Genomic DNA, 12,825 nt, shown 5'->3' with positions numbered 1-12,825 from the left:
CTAGGAGTAGGGCATGCTTTAGCCCAATGACCCTCTTTGCCGCACTTAAAACAGGCTCCTGGGGGATTGGAACATTGCACAGGTTGCTGGCATTAGCCCTGAGGGGCCCTCTGTAGGACCTGGGTGAGCATCTGAAATTTGTTGCTTTCTGCCTTTTCGTACCTATGGTACTTACGGCATTCTGCTTCCCCATCCCGGTTATGGAAAACCTTAAAAGCCATAGCCAGAATTTTGGTCTGAGGTGTTGCAGGCCCTTGTTCAAATTTCTTTAATTTAGCCTTTATGTTGGGGTGGCTCTGGGACAGGAAATATGTCATAAGGACATGCCTGCCATCGGGGGTTTCAGGATCTAAGTTGGTGTATTGTTGGAGAGCTTTAGTGAGGTGATCTAAGAATTCAGAGGGGGTTTCATCCTTTTTTTGGATTATCTCTTGGATTTTTTGGAAGTTTACTGCCTTGCGAGTGGCCTTTCTTAGGCCAGCAATTATACAGGCAGCAAATTGATTTCTTAATTGTAGTCCAGCTGTGGTGTTATAGTCCCAGTCTGGGTCTTGTTCAGGGACTGCATGGGGGCCAGTAGGGTGATTGGGGTTGACCCGGTGAGTGTCATCTGCGTGAGCTTGAGCTAGACCCCAGACCTGTCTGCATTCCTCAGGAAGTAGAGTGTTAGCCAAGAGCATGTAAATGAGTAAGACTATAGGCCTATAGGACCCATTGGAATTCACAGATGTAAGTTGTAGGGTCAGTAGTGAAAGAACCTAGCCTTTTTTCTAATTGAGTAAGGTCATAGAAAAGGAAACATGGACCCGAATAACACCTTTGGGTCCAGAAACTTCTTGTAAGGATGCCATTGTATGGGTCTGGGTAATTTGGTTGTGGGTGCGGGACCTGGTGGCTGGTGGACTAAAGGAGACTGAAGGGGGAGAAGATGGTGCTGTGGAAGGAGAAGAAGATGGTGGTGGAGAGGAAAATGGTGATGAAGTAGAAGCAGGCGAAGAAGGGGCTGGGGAAGTGGGAGCGGAAGGAGGGGAATGATAAGGAGGGGTTTCATCAGCCAGGTCAAAGAGGAGGAGGACTCAGAAGGGGGTAGTGCAGGTTTGCAGGTTAAAAGAACTTGGTGAGGGCTACAAGGGGTGCAGAGGTCAGGGTGGGACTGGAGAAGGGAGAAAGCCTCGATGTAGGGAATCTCCTTCCACTTTTTTAAGCGCTGGCAATAGTTGAAAAGATCTCACAGAATTTGAGGGTCAAGGGAGCCTTCAGAAGGCCATTGATTTTGATTATCTAAGTGATAAGAAGGCCAGTCCTGAGTGCAGAATTTGATGAGAGTTTTTGGCTTGATGTCTGGGGTCAGTGAGAGGTGAGCCAAATTGGAGAGTAAACATTTTAAGGGGGAATGGCTTGGGAGGGATGAAGAGGCCCCCATCATCCATTGAAAGTAGAGAGAGAGAGAGAGAGAGAGAAGGGAGGGAGGGAGAGAGAGAGAGAGAGAGAGAGAGAGAGAGAGAGAAAGAGAGAGATCTCCAGGCCAGAAAAATGAATGGATGACTCACTTAGGCGTCCCCAAGGAGAAAAACCATTCATGGAACCCAGTAGGGTCGGGGGCAGAGGGAAAAGTCAGGTTGTCACCTGAGGATTCCCTTGCCAGGCAGAAATGCCAGAGGCCAGGGGCCAGAGGCCACAGAGAACCTAGCTCTAGAGGGGGTCCTCGATATTTGAGGAGTTTCCCCTCCCGGGTATCGGCACCAATGAAAGGAATCACACGGAGACACAAGCCAAAGCCAAACCCTGGAGCAGTTCCGTTTTATTTTAAAAATGTACACACTTATATAGGGCTGGGAAGAGGCTGATTGGTTGGGGCATAAAATGGGGTGAGAGTTGATTGAGTGAGCCTTGTTGCTAGGGGTCTGGGCGGGGTGTCAAGTGCCGATTGGGTGTGAGTTTGCGCTGGTGAGGTTGGTCAAGCGCTGATTGGGAAAAATAAGAGCGGTGGCCTTATAACCACGACTGGGCCAGCAACTATGTATGGTTGCTTGGGCTAGTCCAGCTATGCTGGTGACCCACCCTGCTGATATCTGTTGGACTATGTGGACTGTCTGTCTGCATGACAGGTGCCTGAGACGTGGAGGTGTTGCAACAGTGTAGGTGACAGGCTTCCTGCAGGGGTTAGCTGCCACTGGATGGTGATTAAGACTTGACAGGGGCAAGCTTGGTGTGCTCTGGGCAAACCAGGCCTCTTGGATCACAGTGAGTTTGGACTGTCAGGCGCTGGGCTCAGGCTCCCTGGGGGCTGGCAAACAGTCCTGTGACAGGCTCTCAGAGGTCTGGGCCCCACTGGAGTGAGCAGACAGCACTACCCTGTGGTTTGGAGAGGCTGAAGAACTCTTAGAGGAAAGCGGTCCCAGAGGAACATTTTAAAGCAAGGCAGCCCTAGCCTTCTCAATTTGCTCTCAGAGGCTGGGTTTATCTTCCAGCCTCTTCCTGGGAACGTGGGACTTGTATAAAATAAAGTTCAGAGAGAGATTGTGGTGAATTGAATCATGCCAGCCCTTGTCCGCAGTCCTGTAGTATGGACAGTTTTTAGTGATATGTCTATAAATTCCATTTATGGTGAGTTATTGATCAGGAGCATTGTAATCACTTGTACTATTAATTGTGCATAGGAATAGGTGGCTATGGATCATTCTTTGGACTATCTTCACCTGAAGCTTCCTCTTCATTTCTGACTGAATTATCAGTCATTAGGTTGAGGTAAGATGGTATCACACCACCCATTTTGTATCCTGAAGACCAGGCTGGGGGTGGGGTGGGGTGGGGTGGGGGGTTGGGCGGGGGAGGGGGCTGGCTGGGCAAGAGTTTGCAGCATTGTTGGTGCCTGTGGAGGAAGGGAGGGGGCTGATGATGTGGGCCATGGTGTCTGGAATGTGATGGTCAGGGGCAAGTTGTGCGCTGCACAGGTTTCACCAGGCACTGGGAGCCTCCAGCTTGTTCCTTTTCTCGCTGGACAGGGCTGTGAACATTATCTTGATGTTTGTGCTCTGAAAACTGAATGTGCACTTGCGTTGCAGCTGCAGTGGTAGTGCCCTGGGCTGCTGGAACACGCAGTCAGTCCACTCTCAGGCCATTCTTGCCCAGCCAGCCCAAGTAGAAGTCGCCGCCTGCGTCAGGCAGGGGCTTCGTGGGCTCCCGGGCTGCCCCCTCATGTTAGCAGCCCCAGGCGGTGAAGCTTTCCAGGTGGCGCCAGAGAAGAAGCTTGAGTGACCTGAGCCCTGAGACGAGTTGTGACCCATAATTACCGAGGGCTTCTTCATGAAATACTCAAACTCGCCGCCTTCCGGCCGCACTACAGACCAATCGCCGGGCCACCCGCCACCCTCCGCCCCACGGCCGCCATCGCCTGCGAGGAACTAGGGCTCCCTGGCGGGCGGAGGCCTGGACGGGTTCGTGGGCTCCCCGAGTCAAGGACCGGTGCCTGAGGCTGTGGGTTGGTGGCAAGGAGAGTCAAAGAGATGTTTATCTTCATATTAAATTATCTTCTTCTGATGGTTTTTCCTTATTTAATTGCACTAATATTTCACGTACAACTTAAACGGTACTTCAGAATCAAGACATTCATCACTCTTGACTTATTCCTCAGCTTACTGCAATGTCCTTAATGTTTCCCTGCCTGGCACGATGACTTTAAGATAGATGGAATTTCTAATAATGTATCGTGGTTGAATTCCTGTAATAAAAACCTCTGGGTCATACTGTATTTTTCAATGTGGCATGGAGTCTACTTACTAATATTTTGCTAATTATTTTTAATTAATAATTAAGACCATTAATTAATAAGTAAGGCCATTTTTATTTCCCCCCACTGCAAGATAATGGAACCTGCATAGAGAGACTATGTTCAGACTGACCGTAGCCTAACAGGCAGTCTTACATTTTAGACTTTAGTTCCTAATTTTCAAGCATGGTGTATATAAGTTTCCATGAGGGACCCATACTCCATATACATGAAAAAAAAATGGATAAGTGAGGGCTCACCTTTACCCTTGAATATTCTGTGGTATAAGAGAAGAGGAAAGGCCTGATTAGGCCTTTTCACATGTGTAACTTGGCCTCACATTCACCCAGAGATAGTAATCTTCATTTTATTTAGTGACAAAGCTACTGTTGGCTTAAATGAGGGTCTGAAAGAATTCAACATCTATTTTTGACCAGTCATATCACCTGTGAGTAACTGGTATCTGGTATCCTCCTATGTAAGACAGGAATCAGACTTGGGTTGGGAGAATGGCCTGTTATTCTCAACTAGTTAAATGTGCTTTGAGTGGAGCAGCATAAATAAAGAGTCACAGCCAAGGGGAAAATGTATATTTAAAATTCCTCCCCTTCATTTTCATCTTCAAATAAGTCAGTCCTGACTTCTTTATAATCCTTCTTTAGGGGAGCCAAATCCTCTCTGGCCTCAAAAAATTCTCCTTCTTCCATTCCTTCTCCAAATACCAATGCACAAAGGCCGGGTTGGTGTACATTAGGTCAAACTTATGGTCAAGTCAGGCCCAGGCCTTTGCAATTACTATGGTGATGCTCAGCATGCAGACAACCTGCTGGACTTCGGTAAGTTCCCTCCTGGCACCATGGCTAATTGATGCCTGCCTGGGGAACAAAGGAGGCAGAGCAACAGCAGAATATGCAAGTCAGCCAAAAGATAACTCAAGAGGGTGTGTCTTGTAACAAGGTGTGTTAGCAAGTCATGGTCATGTGTGTGGGGATGGCACTGCAAGAGGAAGGAATCAGGAGGTTGGGAGAATGGGCAAGTAAAAAGAAGTAAGCACTGGGGAGAAAAGCAAATGGGATTGGTATAAGCATATTTGAAAGCAAGGACCGGAGAAGAAAAAGGGAGGGTTATCCAATATACATTTATTTCTAAAGAGGAAATACCTTCCCCTTTAGAGGCAAATCAGTCATTGGAATTGAAATTATTGTGAAGGTTACTCTTCCCAGATGGTCTCTGAAGTTCCTCTTAGTTAGGTTGCAAATAAATATGGGGAAGGTTCTCTGCCAAGGTTGAAGGTATGTGTAAGAAGTCATACAGTAATTCAGAACAGTAATAAAAAAACCCATAGCCTACACCCAAAGGACTTAAAAATCAGCATACAGTGACACAGCCACATCAATGTTTATAGCAGCTCAATTCACAACAGCTAGATTATTGAACCGACCTAGATATCCTTCAATAGATGAATGGATAAAGAAACTGTGGTATAGATACACAATGGAATATTACTCAGTCATAAAGAAGAATAAAATTATGGCACTTGCAGGTAAATGGATGGAGTTGGAGAAAATCATGCTATGTGAAATCAGACAATCCCAAAAGACCAAAGGCTGAATATTTTCTCCGATAAGTGGATGGTGATACAAAATGGTGTGTGTTGGGGGAGAAGGTAAGGGAAGAATGGAGGAACATTAGAGGGAAATGAGAGTTGGGGAGGGGATGGGGGAAGGAAAGACAGTAGAATGAGACAAATATCAATACGTGTACATGTACATGTATGACTATATGAATGGCGTGACTCTACATCTTGTGCAACTAGAGAAATAAAAAGTTGTACCCCTTTTGTGTACAATGAATTAAAAAAAATTAAATTAAAAAAATCCAAAAGATCTTGAGGATGACATTAATGTAAATCAGGCCTTGTATCTCTGGAAAACAGGAATTAGTGGAAGAAAAGCAAGAGGTCCAAAGACAGTTCAAGGTCTTGCCTAAATAAGTCAACTTCCCAAGTTCCCAAGTGGCATGTCAGGATTCTCCCAGCTAACCCCAGTCCAATCTTATGGTGGAGCAACCATCCTAGAAATCTCTCTCCTTCCCACACATATATTCCAAACCAAAGCCAACACCAAGAAATGTAAGAAACTGGAAAAAGTCTAAGGTGACAAATTGTGAAATTTGGGGGAAACTGAGAACCAGCAACTGTCCAAAACTACTTCTCCTGCCCAGGTCACTGTGCCTAAATGGACAATTAAATTCATTGCTTTAAAATTAGATATCTTCTAGAGCGTGGGGAGTGGAAGTGGCAACAGGAAATAGTAAAGATAGGTAGCCCATCAAATAAATTCACAATGTTTTATCATTCTTCTTAAACTCAAGTGGCATCTTGGTGGTGGAGGGCAAACAAAGATGAGGTAAAGGACCAAAAAGTGAGTAGAAGAAAGATGATGAATGTAGGGAACATTCCTCAAGCTTATTTGACAGCAGTTGCTGATACAATAATTTAAATAAATCCAACAGACTAGATGGGGAAACTGAGGAAATGGTAAAGACTTGCCATGGACTGTAGGCCTTTGCAGTTACTGAGGCTGATCTAGGAGCTGAGGGAAAGCCTTGCTCAACAGGCATCACAGCAAGCTGTGATGTGAGTTCGCCTGTACTACGTCACTTCATACTGTGTGCTGGAGCCTTGCCCTGCCCCCCAGTCCTTTGTCTTAGAATTGTTGCTGGGCAGAATCACTTAGGTATACTTGGTTTGTTTATATTAGTAGGACGTATAGCTCACTGATAGGTTGATTCTACATGCTTTAACGAGTGTCTTAACCTGATTGGATAATGTGCCTATACATGTCTTGTATGAAAAATAGTAAAATCAGATCTGTGCCTTCTGAGCTTGGTCTCCCATGTCTGCATTCTTTGGGTGACATTGCCATCCTCACTCTCAGTGTGACTCCTGTTAGATAAAGCATCAGATGAATATAAACCTTGTCATATCAAATATTTGCCACATCTAATCCTGACCAGCATAAGACTTGGACCTGGAACCAACTCTCCCCTTTTCTGAACAATACCACCCCTTGACCTGAGTCAGGTGGGGACAACTACCCTTGCAAAGAATGTCAGAGGATGAGGTTTTAGCAACATTCATTCTCCTGGCATATGCTTTTCTGTAAAGCTGTTAGAGTTGTTAACATCACCTTATTGATCTTTGTGGATATGAGCTCAGAACATCTGTTTAAAATAAATGAGAGAGAATGATAGGGCATCTCCTTTATTGTTCATTTCCCCCACCATCCCCATGTCTCTGTATTTTCTCTATTTCCCCCTTTATTCTCCTACTAGCTTTTGAAAAAAGGAAAAAGAACACCCTTTTTAAAAGACCTTGACTATTTTTGCAAGAATGACCAGAACTGCCAATAAAAATAGGCATAATCTTGGGGGAGGAAGATGAGAAATGTAGCCAGGAGAAGAGTAGTGAGAAGGAATGCTACATTTCCTTGCTCTGTCAGAGAACCCTTACATGGTTGACAGGAATGGGAAATGTCAGGGCTTTATAACATAAATGACTCATGTAATAAAAAATTGTCCCACTGTTTCTCCAAGTTGATTAAGCCTTATAGGGTAGGTATTTAATTTTTCAAAATAAATTGCAGGAACACATCTTTTGTTAGAAAATGGAACTATACCTCTCTGGCAACATGAATAATTTATTTTAAATTTAAAATATACCTAGAAGTGTAAAATGTCCATTAAAATTAATTTCATGTAAATTGAACTGAATCATGAACCCCCAAGGCATCATAATTTAGATCCGTTCCAAAATTAATACTTATTCCTCAGCTTAAAAAAAATCAAAGTTAGTTAACCAATTTAAAATTTCTCAAATTCATATGTTTTATAAAATTTTGTTTTTGTTTTTGTTTGTTTTTTGATAAGGGACTGAACCCAGGGATGCTTTACCACAGAGTTACATTCCTAGCCCTTTTTAAAATTTTATTTTGAGACAAGTCTTGTTCAATTGCCTATGCTTGCCTCACATATATGATCTTCCTTCTTCAGCCACTCAAGTCATTGGAATTACCAATGGTAATTCATGCCTGACTCTAAAATGGCTTCAGCAGACAAAATTTCAACAGCATTTTTGTCTCAACCAAAGCTGAATGAAACTAATATTACATTAGGTGTAAGTTCCTCTCCCCATATTAACACATAGAACCTGAAGTTCCCAAGATTTTATTCTATCATCTTTTGTCATCTGTCTCTGCTTCTCCAGTTATCTATTCCATCTCTCACCTCTCATTTATCAGCTTTCACCTTGAAGCCTGTGGGACACCAACAAACAAACTAGATAGTCCTCTTGGTCTTGATGGCAGCAATAGCAACATTCACATCCTTGGGCACCACATCTCCCCAGTACAGCATGCAGCAGGTCATGTACTTTCCATGCCTTGGGTCACATTTGCCATTTGGCTGTTGGGCTCAAAGCAGGAGCTGGTTATTCAGTCACAGCAAGCTGTTCATGGTACGTTTTCTCAGTAGAGCTGATAGGTCACCAGTGGGAAGTGGATGCAGGGATAGGGTACCAGGTTGGTCTGAAACTCAGTGGGTTGCAAATTGAGGGTCCCCTCAAAGTGGAAAGAGGCTGTGATTGGGGACACAATCTGGCTGATGAGGCAGTTGAGGTTAGTATAGGTGGAGTGCTCGATGTCTAGGTTCCTGCGGCAGATGTCATAGATGGCCTCATTATCTACTATGAAAGCACAATCTGAGTCTTTCAGTGTGGTGTGGGTTGTCAGGATGGAGTTGTAGGCCTCAACTACTGCAGTGGAGACCTGGGGTGCAGGGTAGATAGCAAACTCTAGCTTGGACTTCTTGCCAAAATCAAGGAAGAGGCAGAGAAGTGAAGCCAAAGTCAGTACTTCCACAAAAACTGGGAGATCCAGCAGCCCTGCAAGCCAGAGCAAGCCTCTGTCTGGGAAAAGCAGGAAATGAGAAGAAATCATGAAGACAACCTTCTGAGAAACCCCCAAGGTAACAAACCCTTTCCTATCTGCCCTCTCCCATTCCTCAATATTTTTATGAGTGAAATCATAACAACTTTGAAGAAATAAGGAAGCACAAAAGAAGCTGTTTTGATCTTGGGAAGAGTAGCTAAAATATGGGATGGTGAGCTACACATGCCTCTAGTACATGAAAATTTCAGCACAGCAATTTAGTTAAAACAGGAAAGAATATTTCAGAACCACAATTATCAGTGACTTTTCCCTTTAAGAGTCCCAAATTGCCCACCACCCCTGTACATATCATATGATTTTGTGGGAACTATTTACTTATACACCTCTCAACCCAACCTTGGAAGGGAGTTCAGAGTAAATTTTAAGAAAAGGAGTTAAGGAACCTGATGCTTCCTTATTTTTTTATTCTATATTGAATATTTATAACTGTGCATATTTATAGGGTATGAAGTGATATTGTAATTTTATATACATTATAGATTGACCAAATCAAGTCAACCAACCCATCCATTATCGGGTCCCCTCTGGCTGCAGAGAGAGACACGACAAATGTCTGAAGCTTTGGAAGTTTATTGTGCACAGTTCCTCACCTACGCTTCTCTTACCCCTAGCTTCTGCGCACTCCCAGCTTCCCTTTTCCCAGCTTCTTCCACTCCCGCGTACTCCCTCCTTCCAGCTCAGCTCCAGCCACTGCTGCTGCTGCTGCTGCCGCCGCCGCCACTTCTTCCGCTTCTTCCGTTCCGTTCCCCCTCACTCTCCCACCCACCAGGCTTATATACACTTCAATCAATCAGGGGAGAGTACACGAGATAAACGCGGACAGCTGCAGGCACAGGATGGGTACACGAGGGGGGCATGCTCTAGTCACATCGTTAACTAGCCAATCATTGGAATTCGCTGGTTGTTTACTGTATAGCTGGCCGCTTTTGGCTCAGCGTCAGGCGCCATCTTGACCATGCCCAAGGCTGGGGGTCCCGGAAACCCCCACAGATCCCCCTTCTTTAATATTAAACTAAGGCTCGGGACCGTGTCTGTCTTAGGCTGAGTGGTCAGCATATGTCCTTACCCGTCATCAGAGCCTGCAGAGCATGCTGCAGCTCCTGTCTTAGGTCGGTACACAGCCACCTCCTTCATTACCCATCTTTGACTACCGATCCAGCATCAAGAGCCATACTAATGGGGGGCTGTCGGCCTTTAGGGTGGTCATGGCCTGATGAAAAATAATTTGATCTCTCTATTGGCTAGCTTGCAGATGCATGCCAAAACGAATGAAGAGAAGGAGGCCAAGGCAGAGGAGTACCACCATAGCTCCTAAGCCTGCCCGCTGTTTGACAAATCTATAAACAGAAGAAAAACCATATAGCCATATTAAATACAGAAACAATATACATCCCAGTAGAGTTACAATACGGGCAACACAAACAGCTCTCAGGGAATAAACGCATCCCAGTCCCAAAAGTTCTTGCAAGGTATCCACTTGTTCTTATAATGAGTCCATTCTCTGATAGAGTCTCTATGGTCTGTAAGGCTGCAGCTGCATTCTCGGCCAAATGATCGTCGTTATGGTTGTGTCAATGCTGCTACTGCAAGGACTGTGGTGGCAATGATCACGGCTGTTGCAATGTCAAAGCCTCTCCTGCTTCTTGATAATAGCACTGGCAATTCTATATCTGCAACAGAAACTAGGACTGGTAGGAAGATAAAAATGTGCAAATTGCACAGGTAGCAAAAGAACCATTCCAGTATTGTGAGAGATAGCACACAGTTAGTGAACAGTTAAGAGGTATTATTAGAAATGTTAGTTGGCAGAAACATAAAAAGGAGGAAATACACAAGCTGACATAGGAGGAAAAGCAATATCACAGCTAGGGTCAGCAGAACAAGTTGCTCTACTCTGGGTCTGATTTGTAGCATGATTCCAACGGCAAAGTGCAGAAATTCCTCCTGTTAAAGCAAAGAAAGGCTAGAAATATCCTTGTCACCAAAAACAGCACGACCTGAAAAATCATCAGTAGAATTGACAGACTTGTAGAGGAATTGGTGAAAAACAAGAAAAGGAAGGATAAAAAATGTGTTAGTTAGAAGTGAAAAATATGGCCAGGCTAACAATGGCCCATAGGTTCCGGGTTTGCCTTTCCGTCTGAGTTTTTGAAGGAAGGCTCAGGCTCGCCATTGCGAGGAGGAGCAGCATCACTTGCATGCTGTAAAACTCTGATTAGCCTTTCTGGAATCCAGACTGGAGTCTGTTGATCCTGTGGGAAAATACAAACAGACCCTCGGACCCAACGAAGGACTGGATCCGGTCCTTTCCAACAACCTGTCAGGATATCTTTCCATTTTGCCCATACTTGAGGAGTATTATGGGGATTATAATGTCGATCAGCTGCAGAATGGCCGTCCCTATCCAGAGTTAAGAAATTTAGAATGAAAAGAACTAAGTTAAGTTTATCTTTAGGAGACTTGTAGGAGGCTCCTATTCCCCCTTTTTGTTTATTTAAACAATTTTTTAAAGTAAGATGTGCTCTTTCCACAATGCCCTGTCCCTGAGGATTATAGGGGATGCCAGTGACTGATTGGATGTTAAATGTTTGTAAAAACAACCGGAAGCTTTTGGAAGTATAAGCAGGACCATTATCTGTTTTAATAACTTTAGGTATGCCCCAGCCAGCAAATGCTTGTAGGCAGTGTTGAATGACATCTTTTACCTTTTCTCCAGAATGAGCGGAAGCCATAATGACCCCTGAAGCAGTGTCTACTGACACATGTACATACTTAACAGTACCAAATTCAGAAATATGGGTTACATCCATCTGCCAAATATGACCAGGCAGCAGTCCCCTAGGGTTAACTCCAAAGGATTGTACTGGGATTAAAGGAGCACAATGTTGACAATTTTTTACTATTTGTCGAGCCATACATTTAGATATAGGAAATTTTCTGCTCAAAGTAGTGGAATTTACATGAAATTTTTCATGAAAGAGTTTTGCCTGTTCCTCTATGGAAAAAACAAAAATTGATTTTGTGGCCATATCTACCAAGTCATTAGCATTGGCCAAAGGTCCTGGTAAATTAGAATGAGCTCTAATATGTCCTACATAGAATAGATGTTTACGCTGTAGGATAAGGTTTTGTAGCGTTGTAAAATAAGAAGCTACTGTGGACATGGAAGAAATATGGGGTACCGTTTCAAGAACCTGTAAAGCGTTAACGATATATAAGCTATCAGATAGAAGATTGAATGGCTGATTATCTGCTAATTTAAAGGCTAATATTACAGCTGCAAGTTCAGTAACCTGTGCGGAGTTGGGTGGAACTATTATGGTGTGAAGTTGTTTACCGATAAGTACTGCACCTACTCCATTTTGGAGCCATCAGTAAAAATGGTTACACAGTCTTTAAGAGGCTGGACACTAGTCACTTTTGGAAAAACCATGGGAGTATTTTTACAGAATTGAATCCAGGGATGTTGGGGATAATGGTTATCGAACTGAGCTGAAGTGGAACAATATAATACTGACCAATCATCATCATTATTAATTAGTCATTTAATTTGCTGAGTGGAATAAGGAGTTATAATAATAGACAGATGGATTCCAAAAACAGTAATGCAAGATTCTATTCCCTTGAATATTACCTGGGCAATAGCTTGGGGATATGATTGCAATGTTTTAGCTGGAGAGCTAGGGAGATTTATACTTTGCAAAGGTCCTCCTTGCCAAACTATGCCAAAAGGGGTATGCTTCTCTGAGATTATAATTAAACTTAATGGTTGAGTAGGATCACAACGATCAACGTAACACTGCTGAAGTCTATTCTCTACTAGCTGTAAGGATATCCGTGCTTCGGGAGTAAGTTTCCTAGGGGAATTCAAGTCAGGATTACCTTTTAATATATCGAATAAAGGTTTTAATTCTCCTGTGGATAATTTTAAATAGGATCTGATCCAGTTAATGTCACCTAAGAGTTTCTAAAAATCGTTCAAGGTATTCAATTGATCTGTCCTGATGGTCAACCTTGTTGGTCTGACTGTAGTAGCAGTGAGCCTTG

The 12,825-nt window shown here is 43.7% G+C and overlaps 2 pseudogenes; both read right to left on the bottom strand.

The window, feature by feature from the left end:
• Window positions 1–3,613, bottom strand: part of LOC124982720 (forkhead box protein K2-like) — a 37,248-nt pseudogene extending 33,635 nt beyond the window's left edge.
• A 749-nt stretch (window positions 3,614–4,362) lies between these two features.
• Window positions 4,363–12,825, bottom strand: part of LOC124982719 (tubulin alpha-4 chain-like) — a 78,638-nt pseudogene continuing 70,175 nt past the window's right edge.

The sequence above is a fragment of the Sciurus carolinensis genome, chromosome 4, assembly GCF_902686445.1.
Source record: "Sciurus carolinensis chromosome 4, mSciCar1.2, whole genome shotgun sequence".
Classification (NCBI taxonomy): Eukaryota; Metazoa; Chordata; class Mammalia; order Rodentia; family Sciuridae; genus Sciurus; species Sciurus carolinensis.
Note: the sequence above shows the minus strand (reverse complement) of the source record. Positions and strands in the feature narration are given on the sequence as shown.